Genomic DNA, 18,210 nt, shown 5'->3' with positions numbered 1-18,210 from the left:
TCTGTGTCATTATTGATTTATAAGGCTTTAAGCTGCTTTAGAATGGAAGCTTTGCCACTAAGGGGCTTCTTGTACAAATCAGAGCTACACTTGGATGCAGTAGCCTTTACTCAAACTGAAAAAAAATGTACTTGAAACATAAGCATGCAAACCACACATTTAGATTCCATTTATTCCAATTCTTTCCCCAATGATAATCAAAGAGGATCACAAGTCACCCACATCCAAGTTATTTACATAAATATGTTACTAGTGTATAAAACAGCCATCATTAACATATGAATACCATATGCAAATGATAAAGGCAGAGCAGATGTTAGTGCATTTAATTGACCTATATGTGAATTGCTTCTGAACCCCATACTGTATTCATACTCCACACAGTAACTAGATATAGCCTAAAAAGTGCATCTCTGAAACACTATACCAGAAATGAACCTGACAGGGTCCCAGAGATGCTGAAACAAGGTCACTGTCACCACTGTATTTCGCTGTCATCTGCATTCTGTTTCTTATAGATGACATCATCATGTGGCTGTGTAAATCAATAACTTAATAGCATTTGGAAAATGCTGCAGTCTGGAGCAGGTTATAAAGAATGCCCCCATTTTGTTCGCTTTATAGCAAAAATGTCATATGTCTTAAACTCAGGTTCTTGCATGAGTGCACTGTGAAGAACAGATGCCATTTTTTTATTCTCTGCCTTTATTTTTTCACTTCTTCACAGCATAACATTAAACTGTAGTAAATAGGCTTTTGTCAGGGGCCAGGGACCACCCTGTATATGATAATGTTTTACTGACCAGCTTTTCCAGCTCCTGAGCAGAAACATTCAGAGACTTAAGGGATAGATACGAGGCAGTATTGTGTACAGACGGTGAACAGCAGCACATACTAATAGAAACACACATAATAAATGATTGTGTTAGGGTCTAACTGGGGTCTAATAGGCAGCCTAGTCTGTGAAAGGGTCAGCCTTATATCTGTGTTATAAAAAAAAGTTGTAATATATAGTGCCATTGTGCTTTAAGATTTAATAAAAAAAATCTTTGCATCCCAGCTTATTTTCACACGTCAGATTGCCCAAATTGTCTGATAGATTGTGTTAAGTTCTATGACACTTGCTATTCAGAGCATGGCTTGCCACAGTATTCAAAGGTTTTAGCACCATTTACTTTAAATGAATTGAGGAGCTGGTCAATCCATAGGCATTGCTATAAAACCCCACCCCCTCCTCCTTCCCTTTCTTCTTAGTAATTCCAGCATTATCCTCACCTGCATTCTAAAATTAACAAGATCGATTGCAGCCATGGATTAGAATTCTAGGTAGAAATCTATTAAAGTATTAATGCTCCTGGTTTGGTATGCTTGATATATTTCAAATGCAATCCATTCTGTTTTATCCATGAACAATAAATCACTCAGGAAATTACAATATGAAGTATATCAGGCTTTAGCAAATTTCTCTTGTTTCTAAAGTGATGTTTGTTTCCATGGGTTTGTTATTCATTCAGTCTGTATTGATTGATGTTTCATTGCACTGTAATATCCTTTAGGAATGCAACTAACATTTCAGTAACTTCATCAGGTGTCTCTGTTTTCAAAAGTCCTCTTTTCTTAGTAGGTTTTCAGGACCAAGAGCGACTTTCCTTTTACTCTGGTTTTGGGAGATTCTGACAAGTGAGCTTGATGTGGTGTGACAGACCCTACCCACAGAGGCGGCATAAGGTGCCTGAGTGGATGGGCAAGTGGGTAGTTTTGCATTCTTTCAGTCTCCAGGTTCCTGAAAACATTGAATGCTTCTTCTCCACTGTGAGCAGCAACAGGCGAGTCCTTCCTTGGAGTCAATGGGGATGCCATATTTCCTCAAGGATGCTTTGAACATATCCTCTACACGGCTGGTAATCTTTTCTGTTGGATGAACTCCAAGTAGAACGTCTGCTTGCGGAGACTAGCGTCAGACCTGCTTAACTGGATGTAATCAGGCCCCAAGTACCAAAAGCTTGGTGGAAGATTCTACTGCTATTCTTGCTGTTGCATTGGAGTATTTTACAGAGAGGGCATTAGTGATGTAGTTCAAGAGCTTTAAGGTGCCTGCTGTAGGTAGTCTGGCTTTCAGTAACATTCAGGAGGGTACTGATCACTGCCGCATGGCAGACAATGAGCTCTGTGTAAAATCCACGGAACTGCTCAGCAACCAATGTTTCCAATCAGAAAACTCAAGCATTAAGCCTACTCTGATATCCATCGGACAATTAGGGTCACATTGTAACAAGCTTTGGAACATGCCTTTGATTATCAGGTTGTAAGGCATGACGGCATAGCCGTTAGCACGTCGCCTTACAGCCTCAGCGACCACCGGTCAGGTTTCAGTTCCCACTGCTGCCCGTAAGGAATTTGTACCTTCTCTCTGTGACCACATGGGCTTCCTCTGGGTGCTCTGGTTTCCTCTCACACTCCAAAAAAAGGCGTACGCTTTGTGTTAGTGGATTATGGACATGTCCTAATGGTGCTGGAAGTGTGACGACACTTGTAGTCTGCCCAGAACAATCTTCACTGATTTGATTGGACCCGAATAACGCATTTGTCACATGTATTGTACATGTGACAAATAAGCTGTCACTAAACTGTTCCCACAATCTATGTACTCACTTTCAAGGACTCTTCACCTCATGTTCTCTACATCTATTGCTTATTTATTTTCTCTCAGCTCAAGCTAGTAAAACCTGAGGTACGGACATAGCCAAGCATGCGCATTTGGCAATTACCAGGAACTTTCAGATTATTCTAGTGGTGTTTAGTATCGTGGCTTTCTGAAGATTTACATAGATATTGCTGTGTAGCCCTAATTGTTTAATGCCATTGTATAGTGCCTTTGGGATGACACCAGCTGTAGAAATAACTATTGGGACAATGTATACCCTATTCATGTTCCAAAGTCTTTGTTTACACAGTTCGTTGTCTTTTGCACATTGGTTGTTTTCCGTCCTGTTGTGTGTTGTCTTTCATTGGTTCTATTGTGTTTCTTGGATTTACCGTGTTTGCCCACCAGAAAACAAGGGTCTCAGGGTTGTATATCATGACATTATGTACTTTGATAATGAACTTACTTTCAACTTTGAACTAATCTTTATCTCCTTCAAGGCATAAATTTTTAAGAGAAGGGAAGTCAAATAGGAATGTAGTCTTTCTGGTGACACCTGAACTGGAAATATAGAAAGGAGCACACTGCACACAATGTTGACATTTGTCCACTCTGCATATGCCAGCAATAAAGCTCTCTAAGTGTGTCAAAGGATGTAAACCAGAGTCAAAATTGATTATCAGGCAAAAATTATGGGTTTTTTCCTATCCTTTAAGGAAAAGTTGACTTTAGTTTGGAATGTATTCAATCAGTAGTTGGGAGAGCAATTTGTTTTTTGCCAAGTTTGGGTGCCGAACAGATGGCATGTTTCAGTTAAGTGTCCATTTCTCTGGCCACAAGCAATGCAGCTGATTGTTTCTGTCCAACTCCTTTAGAAAGCAGTCATTCTGCCAGCATCCTTCACTGTTTACTTGTTCAGCTTACACAGAGATCTATTCCTAATGCCTTTTGAAATTTGAACCTCAACAGAAAAAATGCATTAAATTGCAATGAGCTGCATCTGCAAGATTACAACCATTCTGAAGCAAGGGCCGTGTCCATGGGTAAGGGCTGGCAGCATCACAGTGGTCCTGTGTGAGTACAGAGAGCATGTCGCGTGGTTCACATGAGAATGGCAGCAGTGCTCAGAGGAAAACAGAGCATTCAGCAGTGCAACATACACAAAATGATGGGCAGGGCAACACACATCAACTCTTCATTTCCCTCCACAGATGCTGCCTGACTTGCTGACTCTTTTCAGCAACTTTTGTGTGTGGCTGAACATTTCCAAACTCTACAGCCTCTCTTGTGTTTCCATTGAACAGGTCCTTGTTTTCTCCAGCCACCCAGCGGGAGCATTTTGCAACAGTTTCTCATGCTGAAACTCATTGCAACCATTTCACTGAGGCATCAGTATACTGAAAAAGCACAGAATTAAGAACCCACAGTTTGATATTTGGGTCACTGTTGATTCTCAATTATAAAAGCTTTGAAATAGTTATTTCAGAAATTCTGGAAGTTTTGGTGTTTTGATAATTTGTCCATCAATAAGAACTACTGCATTGCTGTGCTTCAGATTCATTTTCAAAAATGTTCTTCCACCCTTCAACATTTACTGAGCTCAAATGTATTTTATGCAAATACATTAAACAAAGCTAACAAAATGAGATAACGTGTCTGATTTACACATGGTTCAATGCTCCAGGACAGTGGTTGAGGGACGTTTTTCGGTACCAAATACTCTAGTTAGGACCTCTATATTCCCAACATTTTGGAGGAATTGTGTTATCGCTGAAATATATAAAATTCTCAAAGGGTTTGGCAGGGAAAGTGCAGGGGCTCTTTCACATTGCTGAGAAGGCTGTAAATATAGACTATAATCTCAGTACAGAAATTTCATTGGTCATGTAGTCGTGAATCATCAGAACTCTTTAACCAAGAGAACTGTGGATATTCAATTGTTTTGCACATTCAAAACAGATATCAACAGATTTTTCCTATACCATACGTGGGGAGAATGTAGGAGCTTGGGGTAATATAATTAAAGGACAAGTGAATTCAGACAAAATGGCATATTCAGCTCTCATTTCCTATGTACCTTTTGTTAACATTTAACTCTGTTGTTTTTAATTGGTACCTTGGGAAATTTAGCAGAATTGCATCGGGTTACTGAAGTGGGTGTAATCACTGACAAAGATTATTCCATTATTCTGACACAATTCTCTTCCTCTTAGATGTCACTTCTCTCCTTCACTCCTCTTATGTGTCATGAGATTAGTATTTATTGAAATAGAATCTAAGAATAACAGCCTAATATGGCATGATAAGAAACATTGTATTTCCATTGCCAAGTAGAATAATGATTCCACATGTGAAGCAAAATCCTTGCCTCTTCCTTCAAGCCACCTGCACACTGCAACAATTTACACATAAATGGCATTAAATGAGTTGAACATGATGATCCTTTTGATCATGACCAAAAAATATAATCGTGGACAGATAGGTGGCAAATGATATTTGTGCCACACATATGCCAAGCATTGACCCTGTAAAACTGAGAGAGTCTAACTACCTTCATTGAAAAATCAATGGCACTACCATCATTAAGTTATTTATATTCAACATTCCAGGAGTCACTAATCACCAGGAACTTCACTGGCCCAGCGGCAAAATACTGTGGCTAAAAGAGCAGGTTAGTAGCTAATGGTAAAGCAACATGAACATTCAGTCCCCCACACCAATACTCAACAAATGCTGCAACAATTCCCTGAGAATCCTTCAACCCCATTCTCTAAACTATCTCTAAACTTGTGCTCTCGTATCACTGAGCAGAAGAACAGCAGGCAAATGGAGATACCATCCTAATCCTTGCATGATGCCAAAATCACACACCAAATGAACGTGAAATTATATATTCAATCCTTTATTATCGCTAAGTCAAAGTCCCAGAAGTCCCTACTCAGATGCGGTGGCTCATTAGGCATCTCACAGCTTTGGATAGTAAATATTAGCTTTACCACTGATACTCATGGTTGATAGATCAATAATCGAATCAATATATAGGCCAGTAGCACTTTGGGAACAAAGAGCTTTCATTAATTTCTATTGTGAATGAAAGTAAAAGCTGCATCTCCCATATTCCCAGATGTACCTCTCTCAGGTACGTGTGCAATACCATGTAAGCATAATTAGTTTGATTAATAGGTTGCAACTTCGTGTCCACTTCCCCCTAAACCCAACCTATAACTATCAGTTGATGGCACAGCATCAACTCTTTTTGGATCGTCACCACCCATATTTTGGTCAACCAACAAATGGTTGAATTATATAGTAAAAGAACATAGATTATTTCTTCTTCTGCCCACTAAGGAGCCTGTAATAATGCCTAGTTGCCTTGTTATGTCTCCCCTCTTGCTGTGAAAGGGGACATTCCTTTTTCCCTTTATTAGAGAGAGAGAGACTGTGGTATGTCGAACTGTTGGGTAAACAATTAGTTTCAGTTGTATTGCAGGTCATGGTCTCTCTTGGGGCCTTTGTTATTGCTTGCTTGGTGGGTGGAGGATGCTGACGCTTCTTTGCTGAAGTAGGTAGAGGTGGGGGGAGGGTCGTTGCTTTGGCTGCTATTTGTGCATAGGAGTGGGCTTTGGGGTACTAATGTTTTAATTGTCACTCATTCTTTGGAGTGCTGCTCTGCTTTCATAGATGTCTGCGAAGAATAAGAATGTCAGGATGTACATTACAAACAATTCTCTCATATTAAATGGAACTATTGAACTGATATATATTTAATTTCTGATACACTTGTCTGCTAGGCTTAAGGAAGATGCCTCAATTTTTTTTTAATAATGGCAGCTATTCAGTCTGCAAAAGATGTTTACATATGAAATTCCATGAGAGACTTTCCTTACAGCCCAGAAGGATTTAAAAGTACCTTTAAGATTTACCATGAAAAAACAGAGACAGTAATTATTTTTTAAATGTCCACTTTCAGCTCAACTAAGTTAGGGTCCAACTTTAATTCATCTAGTTGTTTACACCTCATATAACTAGGCGTAACTCCACTGACCATTGGCTGGATAAAACCAAGGGAGTCGGAGCTCTGTCCTAAACAATATTGACCATGTTTGGCTCAGACCATCCTAAATGCTTCAACAAACAGCACACAAATCTAGGTCTCTGTCTGATTTCATCCTCTGGCACAAACTTGCCAGTTTCGCATAAGAAACCCAGTGAATTATAAAATTATTGATAACATGAGTGTTGATAGAAAGTAGTGGTAATTCACAACTGTTCCATCTACATGATGACATTCCATCCGTACTATTCATTCAAGATTTAATTTTAACATGTGAAATTTATGATTTTTCTCTTTTTTTATTTTTACTATCAAAGCTGATAAAGTCAATTATTCCACAATATTGATATTTACATCATGGGAAATTAACAGTAGTGGGTGAACATCAAGCTTAGACTCATATAGTTATTCACTAGACCTATAAAATAGAACGCATATTTCTGAACTAAACCACTCTGATCTTTAAGCAGAAAGGCATTATTCCTTCTTCAATCTCTACCACGTTATGTTTCCAACCTTTGTGCTCGTTTCTTTAAATGCAATTTTTTTCTGTTACAGAAATGCATATTCCTGATATCTCCTTCAGATTTTATCACCTTGTGTCAGTTCAATGTCCCATGCTAGTTCCTTTGAGCATGCTACCTAATAAAACATTTTATGATAAACGTTCTATCATCTACATCTAATAATTCAAATTCACTTCTTTGCTAAATGAATGGAGCTCTGCAACAACTTGAAATAGGCCACGTAAATAACAAGGTATGGTGGGGAATTTAGTAGAAGAATATGTAGAATCAGGTAATCTTATTCAAGCAACTCTGAATTCAAGTTAGACTGTGTAACTAACCTTCCAGTAAGATGATAGATATAGCAAACTGACCTGAACAGAGGCACAGAAAACCATTTTCATTCTGATCTGAATCCAATTAATTTTTATTCTTTTTTTTCTTCAAAAATACTGGATCAAAATTTGCATTTTTATATAGTGAGCCAAAATGCCAGTGCACATTATTGTCACAAAAGGCTTTCTTCAATGGGATAAGCAAAAAATGAATTTGCTTTTTGCATTGCCAAAAACAAAGCAGTTATTGTGAATTGTGAAGCTGACACACAAATTAAAAGTTGAGGTGAGTGAAGCTTATGGTGACACAACACAAAGAGAAGAATGTGGTCACCGTGGAAACTTCGTACCCAGAAAAATCCAGATAACATGAATGCTAAGATTTATAAAGTTCTATTGACAACCATCCACAGAAGCTTTCAAAGTCAGAAAACTGAACAACAAATCTCATGAGTAATCTTCAGATAACTGCATGATTGAGATCATGCAGTTACTTTACAGTAAATTTGTTCTGACTGAAAGTGACTCCCACAAGTATTAACAACGTTGGTAGGTGATGATTCACTGACATCCTTGGTGCTCCTCAGTCCCAGAAACTCAGAAACCCAACCAGTGTGGAGCCAGGCAGAAAGGGAAATGAAAGAATCCAGAATGTTTCAGTGAGAGTAAGAGGCAGTACACTCTCCATGGATGAACCAGGATTGGCCAGGCAGCCTTCGTTACTCATAATTATTTACTACACCTTCATAGACATTGGTGTAAGAAGTGAAAAGCTAGCTGCAGAGCTAGGAGAAAACTACGTGTTGTACAGACATTTTGAATTGAAGTCTCGGTCAAAGGAGGAAAATATACAAATGTTCATAAGCCTATTATCCAAAGAACCAGAAAGGTGCCTGCGTGCTAATTTTCTATAAAATTTCATTGATTTATAATCAAAGTGGGGAAGTGAATTAGTACAAGACAGAGCAAAAATAAGGAAGTTGCCGGACTATGGAAACATGAAACTTTAATTGTTTCCAAAGATAAAGTAGTGATCCTGAAAAGTTTGACGGCAGAAGACTGCAGAATGTGTTTCAGGAAACCCTGGGCAATATCTAGGCTTCAGCAAATAAATGGTGAAAAACACTTAAGCTATGCAAATGACAGGCAATGAGCACTCTCAAAAGAGGGGGCCTATATACCTACCTTTCATCCTTACTATCCCAACCAACACATTAACTATCATTACCAGGAACTGGACCTGCTATTTGAACGTGGTTGTTAGTAAAAGGAAAAACCAAGGATTGGGTAATTTTCAGATCATTCCCTAACTCCCAAAAACTTTCCATTACCTGCAAACAGGAGGAGGAGGGGAGGAGAAGACGGTGGCGTGACACAGCACGCATGGCCGCTCCGGAATGATATCGGTATTTGTTAAGTAGGTACTGTGCACAATCCTGATTTGATGGAGACAGACGTGAAAAGCACAGAGGAACATCTGGAGAAACTTCTGAAATGCCTGCTTCGCTGCCACTGCTACTGTGCGATTGAGAACCTCCGGAGGGGAAGGCCCCAAATCCTCGGCTTTGCCTATTGCTTGGCGGCCGGGGCCGGGGTTGAAGCGCTCGGCAGAGATGGTGCTTGGTGCTCGGTGCTCGGTGTCGGAGGGCTGATCGGAGGCTCGAAGTTTTTGGACAGACTCAAGAGTTGGCTGTGGTCGGGTGCTTCCAGGGTGCTGCATCAGCAAGTTTGCAGCACTGGAGGTTCATGGCAGGGAGAATTTTCTTCCTTCTACCATCTGAGTGAGATGATGGGACTTTCGAGAGACTTTGAGACTTTTTTTTTACCATGCCCATGGTCTGTTCTTTATCAAATTACAGTATTGCTTTGCACTGTTGTAACTATATGTTATAATTATGTGGTTTTTGTCAGTTTTTCAGTCTTGGTTTGTCTTGTGTTTCTGTGATATCATACTGGAGGAACATTGTATCATTTCTTAATGCATGCATTACTAAATGACAATAAAAGAGGACTGCATGTCCTCATAATCTAATCTAATCTAATCTAAACATATTCATGGGTTTGATAAAGTGTGCTCCATTGACCGATGAGCTCAGAAAAACTTGTGAGGAATAACATTTTCCACATCAAAGTGATTGGATTAGTTGTCACTTCTTTGACAGTTTTGTGTAGTCTTCTGCATATTAGACTGCAAGACTTCATCAAGGTTTCCTAAGCAACATTTCTCAATATTGCAACTACCTGGAAAGTCTGGACAAGTGCATGGGAACATGATCAGCTTCATATTCCCATTCATCTGACATGTATCTTCACCCAAAATCAAAGTCTTGGAACAACTTCCCTATTTAGACCATGTCTCCACTTGAGTTGTAAGGAAAGGTTGAATAGGTTAAACTTTATTCCCTGGAGCACAGGGGAATTTAGGGGGGATTTGATAGAGGTGGTGTGAATATGAAATGAACTGTCTGCAGAAGTGTTGTATGCAGGTTCAATTGCAATACTTAAGAAAGCTTGTATAAGTACATGAATGGGAGTGGTATGGAGGGCTATGGTCCAGATGCAGGCCAATGGAACTAGCAGAGCAGCAGTTTGGCACAGACTAGATGGGCCAGAGAGCCTGTTTTTGTGCTGTAGTGCTCTATGACACTATAACTACAGTCATCACCTCCTAAAATAGAAATACTTGCTTTTCAGCAAAGGTCATTCCCTAACACTGAATTTTAAGATGTTGCAGCCAAGTGCAGTTATTGTCTTTGCAAAAAGCTTTGGATTCTCACAAAGTATTAGTGGTGGATTAAGATAAAACAGAACCTTGATTTAATATTTTTGAGTAAAAATAAAGATAAATTAAAAAATAAAACAGATGGATGCTTGTTTCAGAAGGCCAGATTGAACAGTATTTAGAAAAAGAATTAAAATAGCAACGCAGGCACAGAAAGTATTCTGTATGGAGAACGTTAAGAATGGTTGGTAGCAATAGCACTAGCTGAGTCCTGTACATGACCTCCTGCCAATGATAAAGTAGGTTTCTCCCTGATGCAGACTGGCACAGTACCTGCCATTACCAACCAAGAACTATCTGGGTCAAGACCATCTCTTTGATCATTACTGTCACATGTAGACTACCACACAATCTCTGTAGAGACTATCCCTCCACCTTCACACCAAGGCCACCTTTCATCATATTATGTGCCACTACAGGCATACTAAATGGAATAGACTCAATAGAACAACACGGTCCGTGAAACACCTCCAGCCAGCACAGCTACATCACTGGCACCCACCTGACGCTGTAGACAATTCCCTAGTTATGCCCAGCTCACAAAACATAGGAAAAATCTCATCGGTTGAAAGCCTTCCCAATCGGTCTACTCTCATTCATCATTGAGGTGATAGAAGATGTCATTCGCAGTGCCATCAAGAAGCATTTCTTCACTACTGGAGCTCCTCAGGATAGTAACTGATGCCGTACAATCTTCAGCTGCTTTATTAATGATCTTCCTTCCCTTATAGGGTCAGAAGTGGGGATCGTTGCCGATGATTACCGAATGATAGTTCCATTCACAATTACTCACAGATGAAGCAGTCCATATCTGTGTAATGCTGTTTACACAACAGCAGGTCCAAGGCTCCTGACACCACAGAATTTTCCCAGCAACTGCAAAACATGTGTGAGGAATGTGATGGAATACCCTCCACCTGTCTGGATGAGTGCAGATCCAACAATATTAATGAAGCTTGACTTTATTCAGAACAAGTAGCTTGTCTAATTAATATTTCACCCATCATTCTAAACATTAATTCCCTCCAACCCTGATGCAGAATGGGTGCAGTACATGCCATCTCCATTTCTGTGACTCACCAAGCCTATGCCAGCAGCTTCTCCCAAACCCATTACTGCAACCACCAAGACCGGTAAATGCTGCAGGTGCAAAAGAACAGTTGCCAGTGGTCCCCCTCTGAGTCCCACACCATCCTGAATAGAATTGTATCACTGATTCTGTATTGTCTCCAGTCTTCAATCCTGGGTCTCCCTATCAAAAACATCATTGGTGTATCTTCATCAGAAGGACTGTAACTGTTCAAAACCTTTGACTCACCACCACCTTTTCAAAGGCAATCATGAATGGACAATAAACACTGGCCTTGCTTATGATGATGATGATAGTATTCAAAAATAGAATAAATTTTAAAGAGCTGCATTTAACAATAGTTAGGTCATTGTGTACAATGTGAATTTTTGGTCAAAAGTGTGACTGTGCCAGAGAGGATGCAGTTGAGATTTACGCATTCTGTTGCCAGGACTGAAAAAAAAATTAGCTACTGTATGAGGGAAGATTCAATGGGCTAGGGTGGCTTTCTTTGAAACAAAAGAGTCTGAGCAGAGACTTGATTGAAATACAGTGCATGATATAATGAGGGGAGTGTAGTGGGTAAGTGGGAAGTATCTATTTCCCTTAGCAGTGGAGCCAAAAAACAGGGACATAGATTTAAATTGATAGGTACAGGAATGAAAAATATCATTTTCATAAATATAATGGTAGGGGTGAAGAACTCAGTGCTCGAAAGAGTTGTTGAGTCCAAAATTTCTCATTCCATTTAAAAGTTACTTGGAGGTATATACTTGAAACAATGACCTGGACCCAGTGGTAGAGGATGGGCTGAGGCTAGGTGGCTAGGTTCAACAGACAAGGATATAACACACTTAATGATCTCCTTCTATGTCATGAATTTTCTGTGACTCTAACAGCTATCCAAAAGCATGGTAATCAGTAATGATTTTAACTTGTATGTTCACATATTCATTTTAAAATGTTTTGGTTGTTATACAGAGATGTCATAGTTATTACTTGAGCTTCACAAAAACCATGAAAGCAATGGTCAAAAATATTTGGCTTGGCATTAAATTTATTTTGTTTTCCCTTCCATTGGTATTGTGAGTTCAAAACGGTAAAACTATAAGGTGCTAGTGGTGAGCTGTGATTTCCACTCATTGTATGCAATAAGCATTAACAGATGGGTACATTCGTCCATCTGCTTTCTAAGGTGCTGTTAAAATCTACTTTTATGGTTACGTCAGTGCTGACAGCTCCATTTTCATAGCTGAAGGGCAATGGATGCTTCACAATCTATCCTCAGCTCAGAATTATCGCCACACTTCCAGCTTTTCTCCTCTTTGATCACAGGAACCTGAGGAGTGTGAGAGTTGGAAATCTGCATTAGCAATTAGATTATACTTGGAGTATGGAAAGTTGGTATGTGTTCTTATTGCACTGCTGGTAAACTAATTTCTTGTTAGTAAAAATTATTATAAAATTAGTAAAAATAATTAATTACCAAAGTATAACAATATCCAAATATGTAAACGAATTTAAGTCAATATTTGTTTCTGTTTTTAAAAGTTCTTCTTCCTTAAAAGTTCAAGTATTACATTGGCCTGAATTTGTTGAGGGCAGCCCACTGAACTCCCTGTTCTGATTCCTCTCGCACCAAATTGGCTGGTTGAGTACTGCTGACAATGTTTGCTACCGTGTGTTGGTTGGCATAAACTTGCAACAGTTCCCCAAAACTACACGCATTAGACTCTACAAATTTCTCACTTGGATAGAAAAGATTGGCTGTGAGGAAAGGATTATAAACAATGAATTTTACAACTTGTTTAATCAACTGAGTTTTTAATTGTTTAAAATGTCATGTTTGAGTTATTTAAATATTTTATGTTTTTACATTCTTATTTTTTAATGTAATTGCTTTATTGACTTTTAACAGTGTTGTTAGGGCTACTTAGAAGGGTCTATGAAATCTGTTAATGGAGAAATGGGAGAGCAGGAGGAATGACTTAGACAATTGACAACCTTTCTCAACTGTTGCACAGGCAAACTTCCTTCTGGTCTAATCAGGTATGTCGGACACCTGATCTCAGACTACAATGGCACTTAATGGCAAATTAACAACTGATGAACCCTTAAAGATAAGCCCCTAAGCTGGTTAGTAAGTGAGTGGCAACTGTGGATGGACCCATAAAAATGGGCATGTAAAAAAGACTCAAAAAGGTGAGGGAAACAGTAACATCAATTACAAGCTATAACCTTGGAATACAGTGACATGCAGCACGAACAATGTAATCCTTAAAAAAGAAAGTACAACTTTCTCTGAGTAATTAGTTTTGAGCATAAAACTCACATGGGCTAGTTTCACATATGGATATTGCTTCACAAAGATTGAAATAAAAAATTTATACCAGGGATTACCATTGCTGCCTTACTGTCCTAACATGACAATAATCGGCCTTCTGTACTTAATGGGTGCCGGATTTAGATGTAAGGGTGTAAAATGCTGGCAGATTAAGTTTCAGAGAAATTTATTTTAAAATTTGTTTCAAAATGTCTAAATGTCAGTTTTCAAGAGCATAGGCAAAGCCCTGTTTCCAAGAACTTCAGTAAGATTCACTTTTCATAATTAAATTCCCTGAATGTCAAGAGTAAGTTTATTTTTAAACAACATATACAAATATCAAGGGAATAGTCATCAGATTTGCTGGCACTTAATGCATTCCTCTTCTGTGATGCTGTTGAAGTGGGTAGCTTGCAACACAATGCAATTTCTTTACGATAAGTTTTAATCATTTGATGATCCTTTACTGCAATGATTTTCATACCCATCAGTATAAGTTCTGTGTTGTTAGATAACACATCCTCTTAATACATAGTTTTGCATCATGCAGACTATAACACTGCACAGTTCAGAGGTTATAGCTGTCATCTTTTGATTAAGAAAAGGAAATGATTTCACTAAACAGCAATTCATTCTTGTGTTGTTTTGTTTTAACTTACTTTGTAGTTTCCAATGAACTGGACATATTTATTGAAACACATAAGTTACTAACATCATACAAATCTTAACAAAATATCTCCTTTCCTGCCAATAGACTAAATGTTATAAACTATAAAATACCCTCAACATTGTCTATATTGTAAACATCACCACTGCGAGCTTTTAGATGCAAGCATTTAGCAAAAGTTTTCTTTTTAATAATCTGTAAAACAACTTAAAAAATAACTAAACTAAAATGTAGAGGCTTCCATCTGTTACATAATTTTCCATTGTAGTCCTGTGCATGCCAGTTTACTGAACCATAGCTTGCTAAAGAGACTACTGGGTCACAGATTGAAAAACAAAGACCGAGCTTTTAATGACTGAATTTTTCTTAAGCACCTCTGACATAAAAATAACTGCACAAATACAAAACTGATGTGTGGATAGTTAGAAACAGAATGAACAAAATGCTTTTCTTGTCAAAGGCAGAATATGAAAAGGAGCCACAAATTAAAGAGACTGAGATGTCATTAATTGGCATTTTGTATTTAAGTTGCATAATTATCTGTAGTATAATGAATATAATTGAAAATTTATGAAACTCCTAAATATTCTTCAATCAAAATTTCCTCTCTTATTGATCAGTTTTCCTTAATATCAGGGTTTAGATTCCTTCACAAGCTGGACACAAACAAATGATGTTGCTGTAAACAATGTGAAATTTTGGCTATGACTTGCACATGGAACAACAATGTGCCCAAGTCTTTTTGATCTTTTACGCTTGAACAATTTTCCAAAAAAAAACACTGCCCATGCCCACTGCTCTTCAGTGTGAATATTCTTTAGTTGTGTAACTCTCGCCATTTTTGCTAGTTTCTCAAATCTAGTGGGAAACAATTACATTTTTCTGATCTTTCATCGTGGGTAGAAAAATGCGTTGTTTGAAAAAACATATTTTAAAATTTAATCTCAGTCAGATCTGCTCTTATTTTCTCTGTATTAATTTACAATGTGATGTATGTTTTGCACCGAAGACTAAGACCAGACTTCTGCTAGCTGGCATTGTACATTTATTGCAATGGGACCAGACTTTTCCATTGGATCAGTTGTTGATACACCAAAATGGGAACCACCCCAACATCCAGCAATAATACTTAAAGATGGAAGAGTCAAAGGTTCTCCAGCTACTTGTCTTTAATCATAATTATCAGACTCACAGTTTATCTTTCCAACATCCCCAGTGTTTATATGTCCCCATCTTATCTCAGTCACTAAACAATCCAAAGCAATCTGGTCCAGAGTATCAAAATAGCTAAACAATGAATGCCACTTCCTGGCTTTTTTCCTTAACTAAATATAATAAAATTGCTAATAATTTTAACAATATTCATTAATATATAATTAAACTATGAAGCTAAAATAATTAACTTTTTGTAATTAAATATTAAAGACACTAAATAGTAATGGTACATAGCTCAAAATAAAATCAGAAGACGTGCTTTATCTAACAGCATGATCTAGTTAGAAGGCATCTTAATAATGCTGCACCTGGAGCACAGAATGGGAATCATAAGAATAACTTCGGATTGACTCTTTATATGCTTCATTTCCCACAAACCAGTATCTCCTCAGGAAAAGGAAGGACATTTGCTTCAAGGTTCAGAAGAAACTGACATAATTCTGACAAAGCGCATGCCTTGCTTTGTAGTCTAATCAAAACATTGGCGTAATCTCTTAAGCTACAAGGAATTTTCAAACCATCTCAGGAAGGAATTTTAGAAATAGTCTAAATACTCGTTTAATTTCAGGACAGATAACTCAGTGGCCTCATTGACAAAGCTTCAAGTTTCCTCACTTTTTTTGTCAGGACTAGAGTTAGGTCATAACACTTTTATTTTATAAAACATAGATGCAAAGAAGCAGCACAATGACTTATGTAGCAATATATCAACACTCTTTTGGCTTCCTCCTGTAGCTAATAAGGTGGCCACTGGCTGTATGTTTGTGCTCTTCTATTGCTGTAGTCCATCCACTTAAAAGTTCAATGTTGTGCATTCAGAGATGTTCTTCTGCACACCACTGTTACAACACATGGTGCTCTTCTATTGCTGTAGTCCATCCACTTAAAAGTTCAATGTTGTGCATTCAGAGATGTTCTTCTGCACACCACTGTTACAACACATGGTTATTTGAGTTATTGTCACATTCTTGTCAGCTTGAACCAGTCTAGCTATTCACCTCTGACCTCCCTTATTAATGAGGCATTTTCACCCTCAGATCTGCTGCTCATTGGATGATTTGTTTGTTTGTTTTTTGCACCATTCTCTATAACTTTTAAAGTCTATTTTGCATGAACATTTCAGGAAATCAGCATTTTCTGAGATACTTACACTGCCTGGTACCAACAATCATTCTTCGGTCAAAGTCACTGAGATTACATTTCATCCCTATTCTGATGTTTGGTCTGAACAACAACTGAGCCTCTTGACCATGCCTGCATGCTTTAATGCATTGAGTTGCTGCCAAATGACTGGCTGATTAGATATTTGCTTAACAAGCAGGTATACAAGTGTGCCTAATAAAGTGGCCACTAGGTAGATATTTTGTTATGGTGCAAGAGAGGCAAACAGTTCGAGATACCTCCAAAAATCTGTTTATGGGTGTTATTTGCTCAGTTAGAGTAAGAATTGAAATGAGAGGTACTTTTGGAGATATCACTCATTTGAAATCATATTCATGTGAGTGGGTGAAGCAACCACAAGCTCTCTGAATAGACAATAAACTATAATTAGATTCTTGTGCGCATTTCTGCCCAGGATCACAAATATATACTTAGAACTTAAACTACTTTTTCTATTTCAGATCATAAACATCCTATACAGTAGTCAACTTAAGTTTTGGCGTCAGTGCAGAACCAATGATAACCGCCACAAACCAAGTAGAAAGCTGCTAACAGAGATCTTTGTAGCTTCTCCTTTCCCAGGGTGTTTACCGTCAGCCCCAGTGGGTCTCTGGCATACTGTAACATTGATGTCTCTAGGTAGACTGAGTAGCCAATCACACTGAACAAGTCTTATGGATAATAAGTTGGATAATAAAAAAACACAATTTTTAAACCTGCAAAATATAAAATAAGATTTGAAGTGCACACATGATTAAGATAGCTAATTAAGTAATATTAAAAAGAAGACTTCCAAATATTAATTTCCGTCATTTAAAAAAGTAATAGTTACCTAAGGGAATAGCAGTCCATACATAGATCAGTTGTTTAAGTTCAGTGAGATTATTAAGTAATGATTATGGCTCAGTTTCAGTATACTGTTAAAGATTCAGTTACACCTCTGCAGATAAGTGTTAAATTTTCAGGAAGTTTTTCACAGCAAGCCTGTTTGTAAATACCATGGTCTAGAAACAGGGTAGGGAGCCATGCCAATTTTGTATGAAGATTCTAGGCTGCAATATTTCTCAATGTATAAAATCCAAGGTGGTGTCTTTGTTAGAGTGGACCGCAGACGTGCAAATATGAATAAAGTCATCAGGCAATCGCGAATGAGAAGGAGTTAAGGACATGATTGAGTGGTGAGAGCAATTGGGCAAAGCCAGCCCTACTCTGCATGAGGGCTGTTTTGATATTCAAGGCCCAGGTCATTTATAGGCAACATTACATCAATAATGTATGCTCTCTGAGGACACCGAACATGGCCTACAACTTTCATGCATTGTGCTCATATTAAATAAAAATTAATCACAAGCTACCAAATGACGAGGTCCTGTCATGTTTCACCAGTTCAGGCGAATATCACCTTTGAAGACAAATTGCAAAGAATCATAATTTCCTGGTTTAGGCAGGGATAC

At 38.1% G+C, this 18,210-nt stretch overlaps 1 protein-coding gene across 8 annotated transcripts in view; it reads right to left on the bottom strand.

The window, feature by feature from the left end:
* znf536 (zinc finger protein 536) overlaps window positions 1-18,210 on the bottom strand; it is a 504,062-nt gene that overhangs the window by 317,069 nt on the left and 168,783 nt on the right. The gene's annotated exons all lie outside the window — the stretch shown is intronic.

Source organism: Mobula birostris, chromosome 15 (genome assembly GCF_030028105.1).
Source record: "Mobula birostris isolate sMobBir1 chromosome 15, sMobBir1.hap1, whole genome shotgun sequence".
Classification (NCBI taxonomy): domain Eukaryota; kingdom Metazoa; phylum Chordata; class Chondrichthyes; order Myliobatiformes; family Myliobatidae; genus Mobula; species Mobula birostris.
Note: the sequence above shows the minus strand (reverse complement) of the source record. Positions and strands in the feature narration are given on the sequence as shown.